The sequence below is a fragment of the Vombatus ursinus genome, unplaced genomic scaffold (genome assembly GCF_900497805.2).
Source record: "Vombatus ursinus unplaced genomic scaffold, bare-nosed wombat genome assembly UNPS02014807.1, whole genome shotgun sequence".
Lineage (NCBI taxonomy): Eukaryota > Metazoa > Chordata > Mammalia > Diprotodontia > Vombatidae > Vombatus > Vombatus ursinus.
In genome coordinates this window covers 3,063,478-3,090,324 of record NW_020954585.1, presented here as the reverse complement: position 1 = coordinate 3,090,324, position 26,847 = coordinate 3,063,478, and the positions used below count along the sequence as shown (strand labels likewise).

Sequence of the window (26,847 nt, the reverse complement as noted above, 5' to 3'; positions counted from 1 at the left end):
GCTATCCAGGTCTCTGGAATAAGAGCTCAATTTAGAACTGCTTACTGTTCACTGAATAACCTCAATTGGGAGAGAAAGAAGCGGTGATAGGATTTGGAGAATACATTGCTCTGGGGAGAAACCTCAAAATACTTGGAGTCTTCATTTCTGCTCAGTCTTTCCCATTTCACACAGACCTTATGAACAGCTAAATTGGGAAATAGGTAAGGTTTAACAACACCTCTCCTGACTTAAAGGATCTCAGATTTAGAGCTAGAAGGAACTTAGAGGTGCCTGTCACCCTACAGATGAGGAAACAGAGGCACTGAGAATTAAACTGACTTTTGCCCAGGATCACAAAAATAGTAAATCTCTGAAGCAATGTTTAAGCTTATGTCTTCCTGACTTCAAGCCCAGAACTCTATCCTCTGTGCCAACTAGATGCTCTTTGTTTACCCCAGCCCCTACCATGGTGTGAAAACTGTCCCTGGCCTCTGGGAGCATCCTCTAGTGATGGTATGGGCCCTGGAAACCCCACCCCCAATTTTCCCACATGGCCTCTGAGGCTATAATCTTTTCAACTGTCCTGGCAAGGCTTTGACCATGCCCCAATCTCCTATTCTCTGTTACCTCAAAACTAGCCCAGCCCTTCATTGTCTGTTATCTCCAGATCAGGACACTTCCCACCCTTAATTCCATCTAGACCCCTTACTATTACTATTTGGTTACTATTTGGCCACTCCTAGCTATCAGCCACAGCATAAAAGGGTCAATCTCATCTGGCAAATTGTTCAGATTGCTTAAGAGTCTGACCTGGACAACCATCACAAATGCTCAGATTCTTAAAATCTGGCCAGTAGCTCAGATTCTGAAAATCTCTCCCACCTCAACTGGTATTTTAATAACCATTTTCTCTGACTGAAAGAAGGCTTGAGTCAAATTCTTTTGAGGCAGGACCCACGTCTTCTGCCCTTGAATTCGAGGTTCCCAGCACCCCTAGACCGCAACCCTAGGACCAGGGATTTGTAAACTTTTTTTGCATCATGGACTCATTTGCCCATGTGGTGAGACCTAGGGAACCCTTCTTAGAGCTTTTTTTTGTTTGTTTTTAGGGAAATAAAACATGTATTAAGCACTTATTATGTGCCAACAGTATGAGAAGAGCTGAGGATATAAATATAAGCAAGCAAGACTGCCCCCAGAGACCTTACATTCTAATGGAGGACAACACATTTTTAAAAAGCTGGAAATAGAGTGGGGTGGTATACAAGTCAGGGAATGATGGCTGGGAAATAGGACAGAGGTCTGGTCCCAGGCAAGGGCAGCTAGATGGCAAAGTAGATAAATTACAGGGCCTTGGAGTCAGGAGGACCTGATTTCAAATCTAGCCCCAGACATTTACTAGCTGTGTGACCCTAGGCAAGTCACTTAACCCTGTTTGCCTCAGTTCCTCATCTATAAAATGAACTGGAGAAGGAAATGGTAAACCACTCCAGTGTCTTTGCCATGAAAATTCCACTTGGGATCACAAACAAGTGAGACACAACTGAAATCACTCAACAATAACAACAACTAGTTCCAGGCAAGATAAAGAACTGAGAACCAGGGAGGAGTCCAAGGTTGTGGTGTTGACATAGGTGAAGATAATGGTCAGAGTATAGGAAGCATGGAGAGGAAGGAGCTGGGAACAATTAAAACAGATTTGTCCATTTTCCCCTGGTACAGTCTATGGCAGGGGTGAGGAACCTGCAGTCTTGAAGCCACATTGTGGCCCTCTAGGTCCTCAAGGGCATCCCTTCGACTGAATCCAAAGCCCTGGTCTATGGTCAAATGAATTATCAGGTAAAATGATCTCTAAAAGGAAGGCAAAAAACCATGAAACATTTTAATAAGGCCTTGAGATTATGTCCTGTTGGATCCAGAAATTCTTTGTATTTGAGTAAAGACCAAGTAACACATTAAATCAAGGTAAAGAGAAATAAGAATCCTCTTCACTCCTAAAATTTTAATATGAAAAATAATGAAATGCAAATTACAAAGGGAAATCCATTCTGCCTAAACTCCATTCCTCTACTGTTCTCAGAAATAGGACTTTGAGATACTTAATTTTGAGTAACAATTTAAAAAAGAAGGTTGCAGAAATACCTTTAATTTCTTTTCAAACTGCAGGTTGTAGGATAGATTTAAGAATGTTTTAAATGATCAAAACAATGCTAAAGAGTGAATTTTTACTTTTTTTTTTAATTAAGGTGTTAACTGATAGTCCTTCATAAGATAGAGATCAAGATGAGTTTCTGGCTCTGAAGAAGCAGCAACGGAGTCTTTGAGGTTCAGGTCATTACTGAGCTTTTTTCTACCACTGCTCCCAGATGCTTTATTTCTAAAAATTGTAGTACTGCAGTACCATTTTTACATAATTTAAGATTTTTGTAGCATTATTAGTATAATTGGGGAGCATGTTAAAATGTGTCCATTCCAGTGAATTATACAGAACATGCCCAGATATTCCCCGCTTGGATCCACTTTAATATAGGGAGCCTTGGTCAGCCTACTTCTGGCCATGAGTGACTGAGAAGTTACTACTGTGGGACAAAAAAAGTTCTAGTTATCTGAAAAACTGGAAGGACTGGTGGCTCAGAAGACAGTGTGCTGGAAGTAAGTGTACATGCAAAAGGTTCAAGCAAATGATCTCTCTGCTGGCTTTTGAGTGGGAAGAATTGCTTTAAGTTCTCTGACGGGGATGAAGAGCTGACCACTTCCCCTCCACCCGGTCAAACGTGCCTCCATTTCCTTTCTGTCTACTCTTTCCTGATCTTAACTAAATGAGTATCTTGAGGTGAGAGTGCTTTCGTGGTTGGTAAGTTCAGCAAGTCCTGAGGTCCATCCATGGTCTTGCCAGCAATCAGAACCAAATGGTGGCTATGGAATCACAGGGGCAATGGTGGTCATAGCAGTTAAAATTGCTGAAAGATTTGAAAATTGCTGCAGAAGAGTCCAATTCTTGAATTTGAAATAGCCTTCAGTAACAGAACCATTAAAATCTAAGATCATTAAAATCTCTTCCACTATCTGGTTCAGATGATAAGAAACTACTTAAACTACCTTCAAAGCTAGTTGTTACTACACAAAAATCTGTAACAGAATATCTCCAAAGAGAGAGAAATGTCACTTGATGAAGTAATACTTCAAATTGTTTGAGTGTTTATTGGATTACTTTCACCTTGGAGATCGTCACCAGTCATTGATTCCTTCAGTGCAAAAATGTTTATGTTCCTGGAGTCCTCATTAATGTGACTTTTTTTGTAGGTGTTTTTGGTGTGCAACATTTAATTGCATCCTGTGTTTTGCAGTAACTCATTTAACTGTATTGCCTCAACATTCTCCTTCAGCTTTAGTAAGATTTTCATTGGAAGTTTTCCTTTAGGTCCTAAAGAGGGCATATCACAGGGCCAGGTTCAGGAAGGCTATGACAGCCCAGCCTGGGCCCCAGGGTGTCAGGTGGTGATTCAGCTTCCCCCAGGCCATTGCTGCAGGAGGGACATGGGCTGCTCAGAGACTTTTTAAAACACCTATGATACATAAGATTATCAAAGAAGCCAATTATATTGACATATAGTAAACGAAGTATTTTTAAGAAACAAATTCACAGATCCCCTAAAATGCAGACATTTTCACAGACTCTTTGAGGGTCCATTGACTCCAAGTCAAGATATCCTCACAGGATAGACCTTACTCCCCAAAACTTATCATTCCTATGTTCTTTCCTCCAGTAATTTTCTAGTCCTAGATGAAAATTATTCAACATGATAAATTGTTATATAATAATGAGTGGGTGTGTTACCCTTTCTAGGGAATACTAACATTTTAATGGAAGCTTTGGAGAATTGATGAATTCAATTCAGTTCCATTTTATTCAATTCAATTCAATTCAACAAATGAATATTATGGTTAAATTATTGTTCTTAGCACAAAGACAGAATGAAAAAAAAAACAGTCCATGTACTTAAGGAAGTCACATTTTACTAAAAGAACATACTACTGGAAAAGGCCTAAAAGCATGTCATGTTTACTTAATGGAAGCTTCCTGAGAGGCTTGTCCTGGATATGCCTAGGCCACCAAACATGGAACATGTCCTATCACATGGATGGGAGTAGCCTTTTTCTATTGGCTGTATACCCAGAATGGGGTACATTATTAATACTGGCCCAACTGGAACACTCTCTCTCTCTCTCTCTCTCTCTCTCTCTCTCTCTCTCTCTCTCTCTTTCTCTCACTCTCTCTGTCTCTCCCTGTCTCTCTTCCTCTGTCTCTCTGTCTCTGTCTCTCTGTCTCTCTGTCTCTCTCTGTCTCTGTCTCTGTCTGTCTCTCTCTCTCACTCTCTCCCACTCTTCCCTGCTCTGATCAGATGTTGAAGATCACAGTCTACTCACAGTGTGGGTACCATGAATTGAAACAAAGAAAAAGGAAGCACTTCATTCCTCTGCTCTTCCTCTTTTTTACTTGGCTCTGAGAAATGAGCCTGGCAGTGTTTGTTTCTGTTCTGTGTCATTTGTCCTGTTTCTGGATGCAGGAAGTGATTCCCCCCCAGACTAGAAGTTTGAGCCAAGGTGACCTTGGAGCCATGACAGGCAGGAAGGCACAGCAGGGAAACCCAGAGAAGCTAGGGTGCTTGGGACTCAAACCCAAGGGGTGGGGGTGGGGGTGGGGCATAGTCTTTGGACTTGGAGCTGTGACTAAACTGATCTGTGAGCCTAATAGCCTCCCCAGAGACTGAGGTGGTACAGGAGGGGAGGCAGACTAAGCCCAGTGAGCCAGGAAGTAAGTTTAAATGTTTGTTAATTATACTTTTGAAGTAAATAGTTTTTGTTTTGTTTTGTTTTTTGTAAAAGCTAATCTGACTGTTAAGTGGCTAAATGGACCTGGGCTTCTGGGGACTCATCACCCTTACAACTATGGGAACATAATAGGAGAGAGCTTACAGCTTACAGCAGGGAGTCTAGGTACCCTCATTCTCCCTTAAGGGTACTGAAGAAGCCCAAGGGGAGGGGTTAAATGTAAGATCCCTAGTCTTCAGGCAGTTGGGAACCAGGCAAGGCAATGTTCCACAATATATACACAGTTAGTAAAAATACAAGGTAATTTGAGGAGGGAGAAGGCACTAACAATTAGGGACAATCAGGAACGGTTTTCTGCAGAAAAGGGCACTTGAACTGGGTCGTGAAGGAAGCTAAGGATGCATCAGGATGGAGGAAAGAAAGGAGTGCATTCCAAGCATGAAGAATAGCCTGAGAAAAAACTAAGAAATCAGTCATAAGAATTTAACAGTAAGTGTGAGAAGGGAAACCAGGGGAATTAAGTCAGGAAAGAGTAGACCGGAGCCAGACTATGAGGGGATTTAAGTATTTGTCTATAGAAAGATTTTGTATTTAAGTTAGAGGCAATAGAGAGTCATTGAAACTTCTTGAGTGATGGAGTAATGGAGTGAGAGCTGTACTATAGAAAGATTATTTTGATAGACTGTGAAGAGTATAAATTGAAAACATAAGAAACTGGAAGCAGAGAAAGTAATGAAGAATCTATTACAATAATTTATACAAGAGGGGATGGGGGTTGACTTAGGGTGCTGGCTATGTGAATTCAGAGAAGAGAATGAATGTAGTGATAGAGCTGACAGGATCCTGGAGTGAGTGAGAAGGAAGAGTCAAAAATTACTCCGACGATGTATAGCTGACCAATTGGTAGCATGAAGATAGAAATAGAGAAGTTTGGAAGATGTGTGACTTTAGGAGGGAATAGTAACTAACATTTATGTAGCACTTTAAGTTTTGAGAAGTTCTTTACAAATTATATCTCATTTGGACTTTACAACAACCCTAGCAAATAGGTGCTCTTGTTAGCCCTGAGAGAATTGAGGCACAGAGAAGTTAAGTGACTTGCCCAGGATCTCACAGCTATTAAGTGTCTGAAGATGAATTGGAACTCAGGTCTTCCTGACTCTGGATCCTATGATCTTGTCAACTGTACCACTTAGCTGCCTCATCAAAACTACTTGGTACTGGATAAGAAATAGAGTGGTGGATCAGTGGAATAGGTTAGGTAACAGTCAATGACTATACTAACCTACTATTTGATAAGTACTAAGACTCCAGTTTCTGAGATAAGAAACCACTGCTTAGCAAAAACTGCTGGGAAAATGTATGGCAGAAACTGGGCATAGACCAACATCCTATACTTATATCAAGATAAAAGTCAAAATGGGTACACAATTTAGATATAAAGACTGATACTATAAGCAAACTAGAAAAGCAAGGAATAGTTTACCTTTCAGATCTATGGAGAAAGGAAGAATTTATGACCAAACAAGAGTTACAGAGCATTATGAAATGCAAAATAGACAATTTTGATTACATTAAATTTAAAAGTTTTTGCACAACTAAAGCCAATGCATCCAAGATTAGGAAGGAAACAGAAAACTGGGAAAGAATTTTAACAACCAGTGTCTCTGATAAAGACCTCATTTCTAAAGTATATAGAGAATTGAGTCAAATTTATAAGAATACAAATCATTCCCAACTGATAAATGGTCAAAGGTTATGAACAGGCAGTTCTCAGAGGAAGAAACTAAAGTTTTCTATAGTCATATGAAAAAATGTTCTAAATCACTATTGATTAGAGAAATGCAAATCAAAATGACTCTGAGGTACCACATCACACCTCTCAGATTGGCTAACATGACAAAACAGGACAATGATAAATATTGGAGTAGATGTGGGAAAGTTGGAACACTAATGCATTGTTGGTGGAGGTGTGAAATGATCCAACCATTTTGGAGAGTAATTTGTAACTATGCCCAAGGGCTATAAAATTGTAAGCCCTTTGACCCAGCAAGACTACTTCTAGGTCTGTATCCCAAAGAGATCATAAAAATGGAAAAAGGACCCACAAGTACAAAAATATTTATAGCAGCTCTTTTTGTGGTGGCAAAGAATTAGAAATTGAGGGGATGCCCATCAATTGGGGAATGGCTGAACAAGTTGTGGTATATGAATGTAATGGAATACTATTTTGCTATAAAAAATGATGAACAGGCAGATTTCAAAAAAACTTGGAAAGATTTACATGAACTGATGCAGAGTGAAATGAGCAGAACCAGGAGGACACTATACATAGTAACAACCTCATTATGGGATGACTGACTTTGATAGGTTTGGCTTTTCACAGCAATGCAAGAATCTAAGACAACTCCAAAAGATTCATGATAGAAATTACTATCCACACCCAAAGAAAGAAATATGGAGTCTGAACGCAGATGGAAGCAAACTATTTGCTCTTCCTTTCCTTTGTTGTTTTGTTTTATTGCTTCATTTTCATGGCTCCTCCCATTAGTTCTCATTTTTCTTTATTCATGACTAATGGGAAAATATACTTAACATGAATGTATATGTAGAGCCTATATCAGATTGTATGCCATCTTGGAGGGGAGGAGGAGTAGGAAGGTGAGAAAATTTAAAACTCAAAATCTTATGGAAGTGAATGTTGAAAACTAAAAATAAATACATTAATTTAAAAAAAAAAGTTTTCAAAGCGAGCATCCAAGGAAGGATTGTGAACTCAGGATTTCCTCACTCCATGTTCATTTCTCTTACTCATTGTGTCATCCAGATACCTCATGAGCTAGGGAAAGAGAATACCTAGAAGGAAGCAGGTTACCAATAGAGCCCAATGCTGCAGAGATCAAACATAAGGACTGAAAATATACCATTAAATGTAGCAATTAAGACATCATTGCTAACCTTGGAGAGAGAAGTGTTTGTTAATTTATGGAGTAAAAACCAGATTGCAAATGGTTGAGAATTGAGTGGGAGGAGAGGAAGTGGAGGCAGTGTCAATGTCTTTTACCCTGAAAGAATGATGTTAATGGTCCTTTCAGGCATTTTGGAAGCTCATATGGGGGAAGCTAATTTGGGAACAGACCCCAAATCATACCACCATCACCTCACCACCCTGTCCCACCCACACTATAGAGCAACACCAATTTCCATCCTTCCATTCATCCTGTTGAGGTTTTGACACTCAATCGTCAATTGTGACCAACTGTGGCAGATTCCAGGAAATTCCACTGTTTCTTCCGTTAGCATCCTTATGATATCTAAACATTTCACTTTAAAACAAAGCCCACATTAGGACCAGAAGAAAATAAGCCATTTGGGAGATCACAATAGGTCTGTCTATAGAAAAGATTAGTCTAAGAAAGCCCAAGTGTATTTTTTTCAACAGGGTTTAAATAAAAGGCAACTCATGGTCCAATCCCACAACTGATTAGCACAAAAACTTTGACCAGCTCTGTATCTTACCTGGGCTGGTTCACCTCTCCTAAGCAACATGTTAGCCTCATGCTCCTGGGGCTCATTTTGTTTATACTGTACTTAGTGCTGACACCTGATTTCCTTTAGACCATTGCAACTCAGAACTCCCCCAGCTCAAAAGATCTACTATCCTCAGGCTCACTGGTAGCACAGATTATAGGTATGAGCCACAACCTTTGGTTTATACCTCACTTTATGCAATGAATGTGTTCAAGTGATGTATAAGCATGTTACCATTGCTGTCATTTCTGATATTCCTGAGCATTGTGCTTATTTTCTTATTGACTCTCCTTATTCCCCAGCTTGAAAATCTCTTCTACCAAGTATAGCAGCCTCCTGAAAACTTTCCAGCTGACAGGTAGCAGAAGTTGTCCCAAACCCCTGTAACTGTGTTATAAATAAAACATCATCTTTTCTTGGAATTCAGAGGAAACAGCTTACATGCATAGCTGTCATAAATATCACACTCTAGAACATTACTACTACGGTTGCAGGAGAAATGTGATTCTCCCTCCCTTCCATTCTCCCCCCTCCCATTTCTGCTACCCAAAAACTCCCTATTTCCTTTTTTAGAATATAGATAATTTGCACAGCAGAAGGCAGACTGATTATATATGTATGTATGTATGTATGCATGTATGTATTTATAACATATATACATATAGATATATGTTTGGTCTAGACCTATTATTTCTTTGATGTAGAGGATGAACATGAACTTGGACAGACTTAAAGAGATAGCAGAGGATAGAAGGACCTGACGTGCTATGGTCCATGGGGTCATGAAGTCAGACACGGCTGATTGACTGAAGAACAACAGAGAACTTCCAATATTTATTATCCCTCTTTCAATGTAAATCAACAACTGTTCTGTAATTTATAGTCTTAAAGGGTTGATTAGAACACTGGAAAGTTAAGTGACTTGTGAGGGTTTCATAGGTAATATGTATTAGAAGCAGATCTAATAATGATCATAGCTAACATTTTAACATAGATTTAAGGTTTTCAAAGTTTTTTTACTGTATATTATCTCATAGTACAGTCAAAAGAGATCTGGTTCAGAGAGGTTAAGCTATGTGCCCTAGGTTACAAAGCTTGTAAGTCTGAGACAGGATTCAAACTCAGTTCAGCATTGTAGTCACCAAATTGTGCTGCATCTCTTCTGGCTAAGAGCACTTGACTGGAAGAGAGGTTAAGGGCTCTAGATTATAATTAACTTTGCCACTCAGAGTGGTGTATGTAACTCTGGGTGACTCACTGTTCTTTAATGAACAGGGGGTGGGTAGAGATGGAAAGAGAAGTAAGACAAGTGTCAGCCTAAATTAAGGCTGGCAGCAATAATCTGAATTGCCTTCATCAGCAGTTTGCATGATTTCCTCTGGTCTCTGTCCAGCTGTGATTTACAATCAAAATATAGGAGAGAATGGAAGAAACTGTATAAGTCGATAGAGTAGTCTTTGAATCAAATCGTCTTCTGTTGTTTTATATTCTTTCAGAGATGGTTTTTCTAATTCTCTGATTGAGCTCCAATTGCTAATGGGCTCTGTTAGCAGATATTGTAAAGTTTGAATTAAGTGATGCATTTTAGAAGGATTTCCATCCCAGGTAGTTAAAAATTAAAAAAAAAAAACTTAGCACTTAAAGTGATTTCATACAATAACAGATCTAGAGATTAAAAGCACCTCAGACGCTATTTAGTCCAGTAGCCTTCAGTAAACTTATATTAACTAGCAGTCAATTATGTGGGACACTTCATTCCTCTATAACACAATATAACTAAGGCTCCTATAAGGTTTTCCTGGATTAATCTTTCTCCAATAAATTGACTGGCTCTGTCCTAGCCATGCTCACTTTCTCCTCTTTGAAATATGCTAAGCTACATACTTCCCCCTCCCAGGCCACCTCTCAGCCCAGGCCGTTGTTGGATGGAGGCCAATCAGATTTATCAACCCAGATTTCACTCCCAGCTATAAACTACCCAGTCTACTTCAAATCCCTGGGAGCTGCCCTGATGTATGAAATGATGAAGGACCCATCACCCTTTAAACTGCCTTGATCTACAGACTGTCATAACCAAGGCTCTCTAGCAATGCCCCTGGTTTTACCTTTAACCTCTCTTCACCATCCACTTCTGGCAGTCTTGACTGTTGCCCTGGTTTTGGGTGTGGAGTGCTGCTCACGTTACGGAGATACCAATAGCGGGCTTAGTTGCAAGTGTGTTATCTTTGTCATCCTCTCGGTTCTCCCAAATTTGGGTGTCTCCAGGTAACCTACACTGCCTTTCACAGGATCGTAGACCTAGCTAGAAGGGGCCTCATCTGATTTAATTCTTTCATTTGATGAAGGAATGAGGAAACTGAGGCCAAGGGAGCTCAAGTGATTTGCCCAGGTCACACAGGTAATAAAAGTCAGAGACGGAATTGGAACTCAGGTCTTCTAACTCCAGAGTTAGTACTCTTTCCATTACTTTAAGTATGGTGAACAAAAGGGTCCATTGCTCTCAGGCCTAATCCCACCCTCCTTTTACTTTAGCAATGAATCATATCACTGAGCAAATGAAGTGCTGTCCTATGTAAATTAGTTTTTAATTCTTCAAATACTACCCCTTCCTGACAGAAAATCTTTGTAAAACCCAAATGCTATTTAGAAACAAAGCACTAGATGGAGAAGGTTCAAAGCCAACTCAAAGCCTTATACCACACTTAGAATCAAGGAGATTTCATTTTTTAGAGTGATTCTGTAAGGGAAAGTGTTATTTTCCTGAATCCCTGATGGAATGCTCAGTGTGTTTGTGAATAGGAAGAAAATTGTTTGGGTCTGCTAGCATATTGCATGTATTGTTGGTGTTTAGTCATTTTCAGTCGTGTCTGACTCTTTGTGACCCCATTTGAGGTTTTCTTGGAGAAAATACTAGATTGTGTTGTCATTTCCTTCTCTAGCTCACTTTACCGATGAGGAAATAAGGCAAACAAGGTTAAGTGACTTGCTCAGGGTCACACAGCTCGTAAGTGTTTGAGGCCAAATTTGAACTCAGGCCAGATTTGAACTTCCTGACTCCAGGCTTGACTCTCTCCACTGAGCCACCTAGCTGCTTGTCTTGCATCTGTGTTGATGCTCTAGTGGAACTGTGATTTCATAGGATCATAGATTAAGAGCTTGAAGGAAACCCAGAAGCCACCTCCTGGCTTGACCCCTGTTATTTTGCAAGTGAGGAAACTGAGACACAGGGAAGCTAAGTTAAGTGACTCACAGTCACACAGATCATGAGTTAGAGGCAGTATTTGAACCTCTTCTGACTCAAGAACCAGTATTCTAGTTTTTTCTCACTGTCTCACTTCTTCCAAGTGAACACTTTCCGCTCCATCCCCACCTCCAGCCTCCCATCAAAGCAGATCTAGTAAAGTAACATCTGTAGGTAAGGAAAAAAAAAAAAACATTACTTTTTGTTGAACTCATATTTCTGGACTTGAAATTGTCACCCACTTGATTTTAAACTCTCCACCTTCCCTGACTGACTTTTGAGGCTATTTTGAGCAGCTGTGTGGATTTTTCTGGTAATAGGATTGAGTTCTTTGGCACATTTGAAATCATACCATGTTTCTCTAAAACCACGCAGTTTGGGATAAACTCAAACACACACACAGACAATACATGCAAGTTTGAATACGCACCTCACTGCTAAGTCACTTTTCTTAGATGTTGTTGAAAACAAAACTGATGGGAGGAGAGGGGGAGTAGGAGTAAAGGTGAGGAGTAAACGTTAGTTGTGTTTCCACTTCATGTACAATTAAAATCAACAGGACACTGAGCCTGAAGTTCATATTCTTACCAGAAACATTCCCTGCAGTCTTCTTTTGGGGTGGGAGGCTGAACTTTAATTGAAAACACTAGTGGGCAGAAGACCGTCACAGCCCAAGATGTGGGTTTCATAACTCGTCATTGTTCCACATGGCTGGCTCTTCCCTATGTCTAACGCATTTCTGGAATCCCAAGACTGCTGCCTCACTGTCAAACGCCGGTGGGTACGTTGGACTTTATTTTAACTAGTATTCAAATGGCCATGGGCCGTATCTAAAATACATGTGCATTTCAAAATTTGGCATTGGAAAAAATAATTAATTTTCCATATATCCGTGGAATCTAAAGAGCTAATTCCTTTCAAGCATCTGTTCTGCATTTAGCACCAGGTTGGACCAATACCATTTTGTAAAACCCTGGAAGAGTTGCTAACACCGTGGTATCCAGGTAGCAGGGGACAGGATGAGGGGAAGAGGTATTATCTGTCTCCTCAGTGTATAATGGGCAATAAATGATCCCTGCATCCTCACTGCTTAGCACAATGCCTGGCACCCAGGAAGTGCTTAATAAATGTTTGTTAACTGACTGAGTAAACCAAGAACTCTATGAGAAGATGAACTGTATACTTGTGCCATTTTAATGGAAAATACTTCTTTCACCCAAGCCAAGTATTCAATTTTTTGGAATTTATGCTCAGATCAAGTTAGTTACCAAAAAAAAAAAAGTGATTTTTAAAACACTGTATCAGAGTACAACAAATTTTTTATCCCTTTGAAACAAAATAAATGGTACCTTCAGTGATTTTGGATAAAACACAATCAAAGTAATTAATTTCTAAGAGATCTATGACAAATCTGATAGACAGAGTCCTCTTTTGTGAGAAGTGATTCATGCTGAATGACTGGAATGAGTTTTACACTTCCTTACTCAGTGTGTGTTTTCTGCATTCTCCGGAGGCCATGAGAAAATAGCTTTAGTTTCCATGGCATCTACAGCTCATAAGTGATGACAGGTTTAGAGCAGGAAGGGACCTTAGAAGACATCTAATCCAATCTCCTTATTTTAAAGGTGAGGAAAACTGAAACCCAATGAAGTTGAATGACTTGTCCAAGGTCACGTAGGTAGTAAATGACAGGAAGGAAGATTTGAACCTAGGCCTTCTGACTCCAGAGTAGAGACAGAAAGTATAGAAAGCTTTTTTTTTTTCTTTTTTAGAATTTCTTTATAATGATATAGGCTGCTATCCAACGGCAAGGCTACTTGACTGCCTGTGGGAAAATACATCTTGATGGATTTGCACTAAGCCATACACATTCTGGTACTGAGATACCTTGGTCCAATATGGCAGACCAAGATAGATTTTAGAACACAGAAGAAGATTCACTAGTTCCAAATCATCTTTCTCTTATGGCAAAAGAAAAGAATCCCTTTTCCAGAAACTCAAAAGAAAGTGTAATCATGGGAAAGCATCATATCATCAGGATAATCATAGATTGAGATCTAGAAGGTGCCTTAAAGGTCATCTAATCTAAACTCTTCATTTTATAGATGAGGAAACTGAGGTCCAGAAAGGTCAAGTCACTTGCCCTGGTTACACCAAGAATAAATCCAGCATCAGGATTTGAACTTGGGCCTTCTGACTCCACTTTCCTATGTGCCACTTAGTTCATGTTAGAGTCTATCTCCCCCTCTCTCTCATCCCCTGCCAAATCTAAGAAAAAGGCACTGAAGCTTTATTCAAGAATTTTGTAAAAATAAAAAAAAAATAGTTTTTTTTGTTTTGTTTTGTTTTTGTTTTTGTTTTTTACACCAGAAACAGAGGCAATATGGAATAAAAGAAAGAGTATTGACTTGGAGTTGGGGGAATTTGGGTTCAAATCCTGCCTCTAACATTTACTAGTGACAAGTCATTTAATGGAGTTTGAATTTCCTCATCTATAAAATATAATAATATAATATAAATAAAACACAATAACGATGGTAATAGGTATACCACCTTCCTATTAGGGTCAGAGATCACAAGGTTTAGAATTTTTAGATTTTATGAACTTTTATTAGTACTTTAAAGGTACTTTAGAGGTCAACTAATCAAGCTTCTCATTTTACAAATGAGGAAACTGAGCCCTGGAGAGGGAAAGAGTCTTGCCAAAAGTTCTACAGGTAGTAAACACTGGAGCTAATGGGAATTCAGACCCAGGCCCATCAACATATTGGTGGGGGGCTGATACACCCTAGTTTTAACTGACAATGGATTGAACCTGCAGTTCTTGGTGTTCCATGTGTTCCACATGTGAGAAGATTTCACAGGTACTCAAGAAATAAATTTTATATAATGAATGAATGAATGAAGAAGGAATGAGTGCCTGGACTAGGGCTTCTTTTTTTTTTCTTTTTTTGGCAATTGGGGTTAAGTGACTTACCCAGGGTCACACAGCTAGTAAGTGTCAAGTGTTTGGTCTGAGGCCGAATGTGAGCTCAGGTCCTCCTGACTCCAGGGCTGGTGCTCTATCCACTGTGCCACCCAGCTGCCCCCTAGGGCTTCTTTGTAAAATGGTGTTGAGGGAAAGAGGATAACTGTGGTGGAACATCCAAAAAGAAAATCATATTCACCAAGTCTATCACAGACTAGCAGATCCATGACTGGTTTGGGATAAATGGAGCTTTGCTCCAGCCTGCCTACATCCTACGGAATATGCTCCCTCCCTGTAAACTAGTTCCCTGATCCTTGCCTCACAGTAGTCAAGTAGCCCTAAATTCCATTCCTCTATCATTCCTCTCCTGCGGGGCCCTTTCACCTCTCTCTAACACCCATGAGCACAAAGGTTGGTCGCTCTAGGTCATAGACTGTGTCCTTTGCTTCAAGATGTATTACTTAACTGTCTTCTCCACTGCCTCACCTCCACCCCAACCGTGACCAAACCCTAAACGAAATCACAATGTCACAGATTTGCAGACTAGTAAAGATTGTTCTAAACGAGCAATTTTCAAAGTGAGGTCAGGGGGCTTCTAGAAGTCTCTGCAATACTTTTAAGGGGTCCATGAGGTCTAAACAATTTTCATAATAATACTAAGATATTTCAATTTCTAATATCAGAAATATATATGTGTATATATGTATGTGTGTATGTGAATGTATACATATATACGTATGTGTATATATGTACATATATATATATATATATATATATATATCCTTCATAAGTAAAACATGTAAAACCTATTTAACAAAAGTCCCCGCCGGGGGGGGGGGTTCAGTAAGTTTTAAGAGTATAAAAGTGTCCTAAGACCAAAAAGTTTAAGAACTACTAGGGTAGATCTACTTGGTGTCAGTTTCATGTTCCAGATGACCAGGAATGTACAAGATCTAGTAGGCAAAAGACAAAATTTAAAAAGCAGGGCAGGTAGTGATTCCCTGTGTGCTGCTCTTTCTGGATGAGGACGAAAAACAGTGGATGATAAAAAGGAATCATTCTTATCATTCTATAGCATCAGGTCAAAACACTTGAAGTGTTCAATGTGTGTTTATGGATGAAATTTAATCACATTACTACGGGGTGGGTCCCTTTGAACTAGGAAACTAGCAAGTGCTATTTCCTCCATTTCATATATGAGGTAATGGAGGAAATGTAAAATTTGTAAGATTTGCCAAAAATCTCCCCAAGTTGCCTTATGTTAAATTCAACTGGAATATTTGCTGAATGAAAGAAGAAAGCAGGAAGTGGCTAGTCCAGGGATTCAGTTGGGGCGGGGCTGGGGGTTGGAGAATCAAAGGAGAGTGGGCACAAGAGGTATGGGGGGCAAAAGGGAGAATATCAAATTCACCAGGTGCATAAGCACCTGAATGCCAAATCTGTACCTTCCACTAGTCCACACTCCCTAAAAAGATAATGGAAATGAGTGGGTTTGAAACAACCCCCCCCCCCCAGTTGTTTTGCTCTCACCTAAGGCAGAAAGGTTGCCTAGGGAAAACTTTATTTTCCCTTTGTGGACCAGCCAGGACCCTTAGTGGGCTCCCTCCTGCTGCCTATGTTCTGGCTATTTTATTGCTTCTTGTTGCCTGGAGAGGCTGCACAGGGAGAGGAAGGCCAGGGAACGCTAGAACTAGGATGCCTCCCTGAAGTCTGAAGGTGGTAATTTTAGGAGAAATAAGAAGAATTGCTACTTTACTCAGCAGGTAGTAAACACATGGAATGTGTTATCCTGAGAGATGATTCAGGCATACTAGAAAGAGGCTGAAAAAAGGGTCATCTGATAAAAAGAGATTCGAGAACGGTTAAAAATAAATTCTTAGGTAATAAGAACTTATTACAGATCCAAGGGGAAATAGACAATAACAAACACCATTCATATTTCTATAGTGCTTTATGGTTTACAGGGACTTCTCCTTGTACCACGTCTCTAATGTTGGGAGTACACATATTATTATTCACTTTTTACAAATGAGTAAACTGAGGCTCAGAGAGTAGATGTGACTTACCTGTGGTCACACAGCTAGTAAATGGAAGATCATAGGGCCATAGATGGAGTGCAACAAGGTACCTTATAGTCAAGTCAACAAATCTGTTAAGCAACTACTAGATGCAAGGCACTGTACCTGAGAATACCAAGAAATGTAAATGAAGGGTCCCTGTTCTCAAGGAGCTCACAGTCTGATGGGGAGGTAATGTGTAACAACTATGTACAAATGGGCTATAGACAAGATAAATAGGAGTAGTGGCAGAAGGAAGGCGAGAAGAGTAAGGAAGACTAGAAAAGCTTCTTGTAGAAGGTGGGACATTAGTTGAGCCTTGAAGGAAGCCAATAAAGCTAAGAGGTTGTTGGAAAGATGGAGCTTTCCAGGCATGGGGAGCAGCCAGTGAAAGCATTTGAAGTCTGGAGATCAGAAGACCGGCTGGGAGGCCTGTAGAATGACTGTCGAGTCCATGAAGGGAAGTAAGGTACAAGAAGACTAGAAAGTACAAAGGGGACAGGTTATTAAAGTCTTTAAAAGTAAAAGAATTAGAGTTAGAGAATTTGAGATTTGATACTGGAGGCAAAGGGAAGCTGCTGGAGTTGGTTAAACAGGGATGGGGTGGGGTAGGGGAGGATACAGAAATGGTTAGTCCTGTGCTTTAGAAGAATTGATTTAGTAGCTTAGACAGAAAGGCGCACTGGCCTGGGGAGAAGTCTGTGGCAGGATGACCAGAAGGCAATCACAATCATCCAAGCTTAGGGAAATGAGGCCTTGCAGCAGGGTAGTGGCAGTGTCAGAGGGAAAAAAATGGGTATATGGGAGATGTCACAAAGGAAGAAATGTCAGGACTTGGCAACTGTTTGAGTATGACAACTAAAAGAGAGGCCTTGAGGTAGACATCTAGCTTGGGTGACTGAGAGGATGGTGGTGGTTGTTGCTGTTCAGTCATTTCAGTCATGTCCACCTCCTCAAGACCCCAGGGTCACACAGCTAGTAAGTGTCTGAGGCCAGATTTGAACTTAGGAAGATGAGTCTTCCTGACTCCAGTTCCTGCACTCTATCCACCGCACCACCTAGACTTATATGTTATTATTGTTCATCTTTCATTCTCAAAGAGGACCAATGACATCAGGAGGGTGATGTTATAAATGTAGAAATGACAACAAGATTTGGCAATTAAATATAAAGAGTGAAAGAGAGATCTTGAGGTGGACACATCAGTCGTGAGACTGGGAGGATGGTGGTACCCTCCATAGCAATAGGAAAGTAAGGAAGAAGAGAGTGTTAGAAAGGAAAGATAGTGAGTTCTGTTTGGGACATGTTGACATTCAATTCAAGATGTCTAATAAGCAATTGGAGATATGAGACTAGAGGTCAGAATAGGGGTTAGAGTGAGACAAATAGATCCAAAAATCATTTGTGTAGAGATGATTATTGAAACTGTAGGAGCCTATGAGATGACCAAGTGAAATAGTATAGAGAGAAATGAGAAGAGAGCCCAGGACAGAGCCTAAGGGACACTCATGGTTAGCAGCCATGACCTGAATGAAAATTCAGCAAAGGAGACTGAGGAGTGGTCAGACAGGTTGGAAGAGAACCAAGACAGATCAGTGTCATGCAAACCTAGAGACAAGAGAATATCAAGAAGAGGTTCTTTGGCCATGTCAAAAGCTGCAGAGAGGTTAAAAAGAATAAGGATTGAGAAAAGGACATTAAATTTGGCAATTAAGAAATCATTATTAACTTTGGAGAGAGCAGTTTCAGTTGAATGATTAGCCAGACTGCAGAGAGTAAAAGGAAAGGAAATAGAGGCATCTATTGTAAAAGGCCTTCTCAAGTTTAGCCACAAGAAGAAGGAGAAATATAGATGATAGTTAGCATGGATGGATGGATCAAGAGAGAATTTATGGAAAATAGAGTGACATGAGCATGTTTTTAAGTAGTAGGGAAGTAGCCAGTAGGCAAGGAGAGATTGAAGGTTAGTGAGAGAGTGGGGATGATAGAGGGTGGAAAATCTGCTGAAGAAGACAGGATGGAATGATATCACTTGCACAGGTAGAGGGATTAGCCTTGCCAAAGAGAAACACCAGCCCTTGTCATGAGATAGGAGTGAAAGAGAAAATAGGCATCTTAGTGATGTGAGATGAATAGAAGGAGAGAAGAGTGAGTTCTCAGCAAATGGTCTCAATTTTTTTGGCAAAATATGAGGCAAGGTTTCTCAGTTCAGGGAGAAGAGGGAGGTAGATCTGTGCTGGGAAAAGCTGGTGTGGTAAGTAGTATAGAGAGGCAATTAGGGATATGTAAAAGGATTGCCTTGCCAAAGTGAGTATCTAGTTGAGGTTATGTAAAATAAATTTATAGCAGACTCAATCAGCATGGTATCATGATTTTCTCCATCTTTGTTCAGCAATACATGAGTAGGCATGAAGGCAGCAGAAGGAAAGAGTGATCCAAAGCTGAAGCTTGTCAGGGAAAGTTCTTTGGTGGGAGAAAGAGACTCAAAAGAAGAGGGCAGGGTGGAGTTGAACTAGTTCCCCAAGGAGTCAAGATGGAGAAAAGAGGAGAATGTAGCCAGTGTATGAGTGATGGCCTAGTAAAGAACTAATGGGATGAAGGTATTGGAGGACATGGTGGGGACAAAGAAGAGGTGTTGCATGACAGAAAGAGAGGTGGAATGGCAGCAGATCTATTATCAGATAATGGAATTTCTGAGTTTATGGACCTGGAAGTAGTGTATTTGTGAGTTAAGGCAAGATCAAGACTGCAGCCATCATTGTGTGTAACTTCAGTTAGGTAGAGAGTGGGTCACTGGAAATAATAGGTTGAAGAACCAGGGGATTAAAGTGTTTGTGGAAATATTCAACCCTCTTGTTAATATGAATGAAGAAACTGAGAGACTCATTGAGGTTCAGTAATGTGCCCGAAGTCAGATAGAGGGAAAATAGGAACACAGGGAATTAAACTTGGGTCTTCTGGGTTTGCCCAATGACATTTCTACACCATTATTCTCCAGCCTTTGGTCAATAAAATTATAGGTTCAAGGCTGCGAAAAACCTTAGAGAACTTTAAATAGTCCAACCCCCTCATTTTCATTTGAAGGAAACTAAAGAAACCAAGAAGTTAGGTGACTTCACTAGGATCACACAGATAATGTGTCTGAGCCAGAATTCAATCTTAGAACTTCCTGACTGTAAGATCAGTGCTCTATCCACTACCCCACATTGCCTTTCAAAATAATGTAAATAAACTAGTTTGTAACTACAAAGTGCTATGGAAAATGTGAGTTATAATTAAAAACACAATGAAACAATGGAGGGCCGATTTCATCAACATCAGACATGGATTGAACTAGGTAACAATCTCTTCCAACTCTGAGGTTCTTTGAAACAGCTCTCACACGACCTTTCCATTGTTAGAAGTAGAAACTTAGCTTAATTAGGCCATTAGTCTGATCCAGGACCCATAATAACAATTGGCTGAACAATTTTCCTGACCCAATATCCATGTTACTGATGTCCTAAGACAAATTACAACATTGTAATGAACTTTATTTAGAACTTGAATGGGAAGCAGTCAAGCATAGCTAAAATATCTATAACTTTCAATGCTCCATCACATTACTGACTTCCAAGATAATGAGTAATAGAACATTCACTACTTTAACCAGCAGGTCTGGCCTTCTACAAAAATAAGTTGTGGTTTAAAGACTACTACATGATCTACCACCCTCTAGAGCAGGCCTGCTTTAAATATTTCCCTTATGGGCCTAACCAGAACACTTAGTACCTGAGGAGCATTGAGTTTACCTTTCTTCAGCTGTAAAATGAGTATGTTAGGCTAAATGATTTCTGAGTGGCTTGTCTCAAATCAACCAGATAATAAATGACAGTGGAAGGTTTTGAACCTAGAGCTTCTGACTCCAGAGTCAGTTCTGTCTCCTCTAGCTCTATGAGTCTATGATGGGTTAAGGTATGATGTTCCAAGAGGCTCTGCTGCAGTGCATATCATACTAGAAGGTGAGATCTGGAAACGATCTTGGAAAACAAGAAGTCCTAGTATTCATTTTATGGATAAACCAACACCTAGAGTGAAGTAGTGAACTTGCTCAAAGGTGGTCAAAACCACCTTTGAGAAGGTATAACCCATTAGCATCCATTATTCACATTAATTGGACTAATTAATGTTTTATTAGAAGATCAGGATCCTGGCCACCTAGTCCAATTCCCAGAAACACAGGACATTTCCAGGAGAACAGGCCTAAGTAAGGGGCAACAGTGAGGGGCCCTAGATGCTAAAAGAAAACAAAGAGGAGAAATGTTAAAGTCTGCTACGTCGGTGGCAAAGCAAGTAAGATGTAGAAGCTGACTAGGTAGCATAGTTAGGGAAGAACATACTATGTTCTGGGCACTGTGCTAAGTGCTTACAAATATTATCTCATATGATCCTTAGAACAACCATGGGTGATAGGTGCCGTTATTCTCCCCATTTTATAGTTGAGAAAACTCAGGTAGACAGAGGGGTAAGTGACTTGCCCCAGAATCACACAACAAGTAAGTGTCCTGAGGCCTGAACTGAACTCAGGTCTTCCTGACTCCATGCTCAGTACTCTATTTACTCCCTGATCTAGCTCCCTGGGATGGAAGCAGTATTTAATCATTCTCCTAATGCAGTCTGATCTCAAGGTGTCCCCTCATTTATAGCATGTGCACATCTCTCAAATAGAATTCGATGTTTGCTAATATGGTCTGATCAGAGTTAATAAGATCAGATTATGTCTGATCATACTGCATTAGTCAACGTCAAATCAAATTAAACATTTTTGGAAATGGGATGCCACAGAGAAGGCAGCCCCAAAAAGTTACTCTTCCTGACAATTCTCTAACAAACAAACAATCCCAGAAACTTCTTTTCTATCAAGATACTCCATGAGACCAAAATTTGTCCCTCTGTGGGTTCCCTGGTTACATTTCTACTCTGTTGTGTTAAATAATCCTTGCCATCATCACCTCTACCCCCACCCAAAATTAAATATTCAGGCCAAAACATGGAAAGATTATTTAGCCATAATGTGCACAGAGCCAGATGTTCAAGTTCACATCAGTATTCAATAAAAGTCCAAAGTACAAAAACTACAGCAAAGACTAGGGCAAGCCAGAACCTTATATACCCTTAAATTATGACACAGCTTTACAAAGGTGCTTAAAGTAATAATAATTCATTCATGCCACCTAGTGAGACACAGGTCAGCTTCCAGAGTAACTTAACTACCAGTGAAAAAGTATTCCATTTCTTAGATTATTTCTTAAATGAAGAAGATGTAACCAAGAAACTATGCAGGGTGAAAGAGCTGGGGATATGTGGGGAAAGTATGCATAAGAAACATGAATGTAGCCATAATATGAGTCACCTCAACCTATTTTAAACACTCCTCCAAAGAGAGTCGCCAAGTCAGGTCACCTTTGGCCTGAACTTGACCTCATGTAAAGCTTCATTGCAAAAGAGAGTATTTATGAATTAGCAGTCTTTTTCAAAACACACACACAAACAAACCAAAAAAAAAACCTCATTCATTTTGGTCAGGCACATTGTAGAAAGAATTCCTGTGCAGGTATAGGTTATACTAGGCAGCCTCTAAGTTTCCTTCCACCTCTAATAATCTATGGTGTTATTTCAGGAAGAGTGGGCAGGAAACAAATAATACAAAATTAGTATCTTCTTGTTGTTGTTACTATTATAGGAGGCATTAAGCTGTCTCCAGAAAGAATGAGGAACTAATCATCAAAATTAAATATTCAGGCCAATTCACAGAAAGGATAGGAGATCCACAAATTGTACATACAGGCTGTTAACCAATTCACATGGTGCAAGAGCATGAATCTTGTCCTCTCTGCACTACCAATGACCTATGTGACCTGGGGTAAATCACTTAACCTCCCTGAGACTCAGTTTCCCCTTCTGTAAAATGAGGGTTGGATTAGATCATAGGTTCATAAGATGTAGAGTAGGAAGGAAGTTTAGAGGTCATTTAATCTAACCACTGCATATAATCCACCCCAGTCCATGATTTTTTTATAGATGAGGAAGTTGATATTCCAAAAGGGGAAATGGACTGCCACAAAGTCACTTCTAAATCTAATAAAATAAATCCAACATAGCCCATACAATACAATTGAGCAACTATGTGCTGATACAAGGATATGATAAGCTGAGCATTACATTGTAACTTAAATAAAGGAAATTTGATCCCTGCCTCAAGAAGAGCAAATACATTTTAATATTCAATGTAACGTCAACTTCTTTGGCCTAGTGCTTATTAATAGCTAGCATTTAAACAGCACTTGAAGGTTGTTAAGCACTTTACAATGTTTATCTAATTTATTTATTTGGAGGCATCTAGGTGGTACAGTGAATAGAGCACTAAGCCTCCTGGAGTCAGGAAGAAAAGAGTTCAAATACAACCTCAGAGACATACTAACTGGGTGACTCAGGGTAAGTCACTTCAACTCTGTCTGCCTCAGTTTCCTCACCTGTCAAATGAAAATAATAATAGCAGCTACCTCCCAGGGTTGTTATAAGGATCAAATGAGATAGTTGTAAAGTGCTCAGTACAAAGCCTGTCACATAGTAGGCTCTATTTTTTTGGAGGTAATTGGGGTTAAGTGACTTGTCCAGGGTTACACAGATAGTAGACTTTTAATAAATGCTTATTTCATTTATTATTCTCACAACAACTCTGGGGGGTAGATATTATTATTATCTCCATTTTACAGATGAAGAAATTGAGGCAGGCAGAAAGTAAGTGACTTGCCCGGGGTTACACAGCTGTTTAATATCTAAGGCTGGAGTGAGTTGAGCTCAGATCTTCCCAATTCCAAGTCCAGCACTCTACGCATATGGCCAGCTAGCTGCCTATTAGTAGAATAAAACTATTTGGTCCTTCAGGCATAAAAGCTATGATTTTCTTTTTAAAAACGTGCCTGCTACTCTGTGATACTGATCATGGAAGGAGATGGACTAATTGGACATTCTTATGAGCTGGTAATCACCTGCAGAGAAAGATATTCATATAGTTAATATGATTCAATTTTGCTAAATGGAGTTCTAATGCTGACCCTTGCCACCTGTGTGACTTTGGACCGATCACTTAACCTTTCCCAGTTTAAGTTTCCTTATCCCTAAAATGAAGGGGTTGAACTGGACTACCTCTAAAAAAAAAGCATTTTTTAACCTTTTTTGTGTTATGGATCCCTTTGATAGTAGGATGAAGACTAAAGACCCTTCTCAGAATAATGTTTTTAAGTAATTTAAGGAAAGGCTAGATTTCCATTAGACGTTAGTATAAATAAAAATGCATTTCTTTTTTCCAAGTTCACAGATCCCTTGAAATCTATCCACAGAACCCTTGAAGACCCATGGATTCTACTCTAGGCTTCTTTCCATCTCAAAGTCTACATTTGTAGGATCCTAATGTCTGGGGGAAGCATGATATGGTTTGGGTTTGGGCCCTTCACATAGCCTACACCAGCTAATTATTCCTAGGATATAATGGGCACAATGCTTTGGGGGAGTGAGAGAGAAAAGGGGAACAGTGACCTGGGCAGTGATTAAAGTTGCAGAAGAAAGAGGAAGAAAGGATATGCTGGTTCTACTAGCTGGTCCTAAAAAAGACCTAAGATTCACATACCTATAATCAGTCTGTTAAACACTGCTTCTTATCATTAGCATCTTCTTCACTCATGAAAAGTAATAACTGGCTATTACCTGATCTCATCCTGCTGTCTCCAGTACCATATACTCCCACAGACCTTTCCCCATGGCCAGAACATACTGCCTCCTTTATCTTCATATAACACCCTTCAAGACTCTTCCCATATGCCCCTTCTTCTACAAGGCTCTTCTCGATCCTCTTTCCCTTCTCAAGTTTTTCTTAAGAATTTTGTCTATATATCACCTTTAACCCTTTCATATATTATGCTGTATTATATTATTATACTTATCTGTGTAAAGCACATCCTTCCTCTATTTCCCACTAACCCAATAAATAATAACTGACAATAGCTGCCTTCCCCAAAAAAATATACCTTTTATTTTGTAAAATTAATTAATTTTTTTGTTTTCAACATTCACTTTTATAAAATTTTGAGTTCTAAATTCTTCACCCTCCTTCCTTTCCCCCATCCCCAAGATGGCATGCAATCTGATTATTTACCTTTTCATTTTACACACACTTTGTGTACATCTTCTCTCTCCCAATAGAATGTAAGCTGCATGAGGCTCGCCCAGAGTCCATGTGTATGAAACACATGGGACTAGGTGGTATTGACAAAAGCAGCAGCAGTTTTGAGAGTTCTTGAGGCAGAGACAGTAAGGGGATCCAGAAACTGGTCAGAAAGAAATTGCAGGGAACTTCTATACAAGCACTGGATGTGGGATGAGATGTTGTTTGGCAACTTCTTTACCTATCCCCACTTCTAGATCATAGTTCAAGGGCAAGGAGGAGCACTTCCATTCAAGAGGGAATGGAAGCCCTGAGGGGCAGTATCAATTTTAATCCAAAGGGATCAGAGACCCCGAGGAGCAGTATCAATTGCAGTACTTAGAAATAAGGGACTCTTCCTGGGTAAGGACCAGATTGTAGACCAGGAGGCCAGGGTCCACACCTCTCCCCAGATGATACCACCTTGGAAGCAACAAAAACTTCCAAGCCCCCAGAACTATCTCTGAAAATAGCAGTGTAAAAAAGCCTAAAGCTTGAAAAATTGTCCCTCCACCCTCCATGCTAGAAACAGAGCCCAACATTAACATAAAGTTCCAAATCAAGAAATAGGATGGAAAAATGAGCAAATAACAACAACAACAGCAAAAAAAAACAAAAAACCTCACCATAAAAAGCAACTATGACGACAGGGAAGAGCAAGACACAAACTCAAAAGAAGACAATGAAATCAAAACAACTACAAACAAAACCCCAAAGGAAAAAAATGTAAATTGACACAAGACCAACAAGAATTCTCAGAAGAGCTCAATTTTTTTTTTCAAAATAAATTAAGAGTGGTAGAAGAACTCAATGAAATGAAAGCAAAGAGGCACAATTAACAGCTTGGTAAAAAAAAATACTGAAGAAAACAATACTTTAAAATAGAATTGGAAAAATGTCAACAAAAAAAAGTTACAAAAGCTCACTGAACAAAAAAAAGTTTCTTAAAAATTGCTCAATGCAAGTGGAAGCTAATGACTCCGTGAGACATCAAGAAACAATAAAACAAAGTCAAAAGAATGAAAAAAAGGTAGAAGAAAATGTGAAATATCTCAAAGGAAAAATAACTGACCTGAAAAATAGATTAAGGAGTGATAATTTAAGAATTATTGGACCACCTGAGAACCACGATAAAATAAAGAGTATAGACAAAACATTTCAAGAAATTGTCAGGGAACCTTGAACCAGAGCATAAGAAATTGAAAGAATCCAGCTATTACCACCTGAAAGGGATCCCAAAATGAAAACTCCCAATAATATTATAGCCAAATTCCAGAGCTCCCAGGTCAAATAAAAAATATTTCAAGCAGTCAGAAAGAATAGTTCAATATTATGGAGCAACAGTCAGGATCACACAGGATTTAGTGGTTATCACATTAAAGAGCAGGGGCTTGGAATACGATATTCTGGAACGCAAAAAGGCTGGGATTGCAACCAATAATAACCTACCCAGAAAAACCGAGTATAATCCTTCAGTGGAAAAAAAATGGATATTTAACGAAATAGAGGAATTTCAAGCATTCCTGATGAAATTCTATCTGAGCTGGATAGAAAATTTTACTTTCAAGTACAAGACTCAAGAAAAGCATAAAAAGGTAAACGTAAAAGAGAAATCATCAGGGACTCAAAAAGGTTAAACTGTTTACTTTTCTATATGGGAAGATGTTATATGTATCTTCTAAGAATAATCATCATTAAGGCAATTAGAAAGGTTCTACATAAAAAGAGGGTGTGGGAGTGAGTCAATTGTATTGGGATGATTTTAAAAAAATAGGTGAAAAAGAGATTCCCCTAGAAGGGGAAAGGGAGAGGAAGAATGGGGGAAATTATCTCACATAAAAGAAATGCTCAAGGAAGAACTTTCACAGTGGAGAGGAAAATGGGGAAGGGGGAAGGTAACATTTGAACCTCACATCTAAATTGATTTAAAGAGAGAAAAGAGAGAGAGAGAGAGAGAGAGAGAGAGAGAGAGAGAGAGAGAGAGAGAGAGAGA

The 26,847-nt window shown here is 39.5% G+C and overlaps 1 pseudogene; it reads left to right on the top strand.

Moving 5' to 3' along the window:
• Positions 1–10,435: 10,435 nt before the first annotated feature.
• LOC114051985 overlaps positions 10,436–26,847 on the top strand; it is a 25,763-nt pseudogene continuing 9,351 nt past the window's right edge.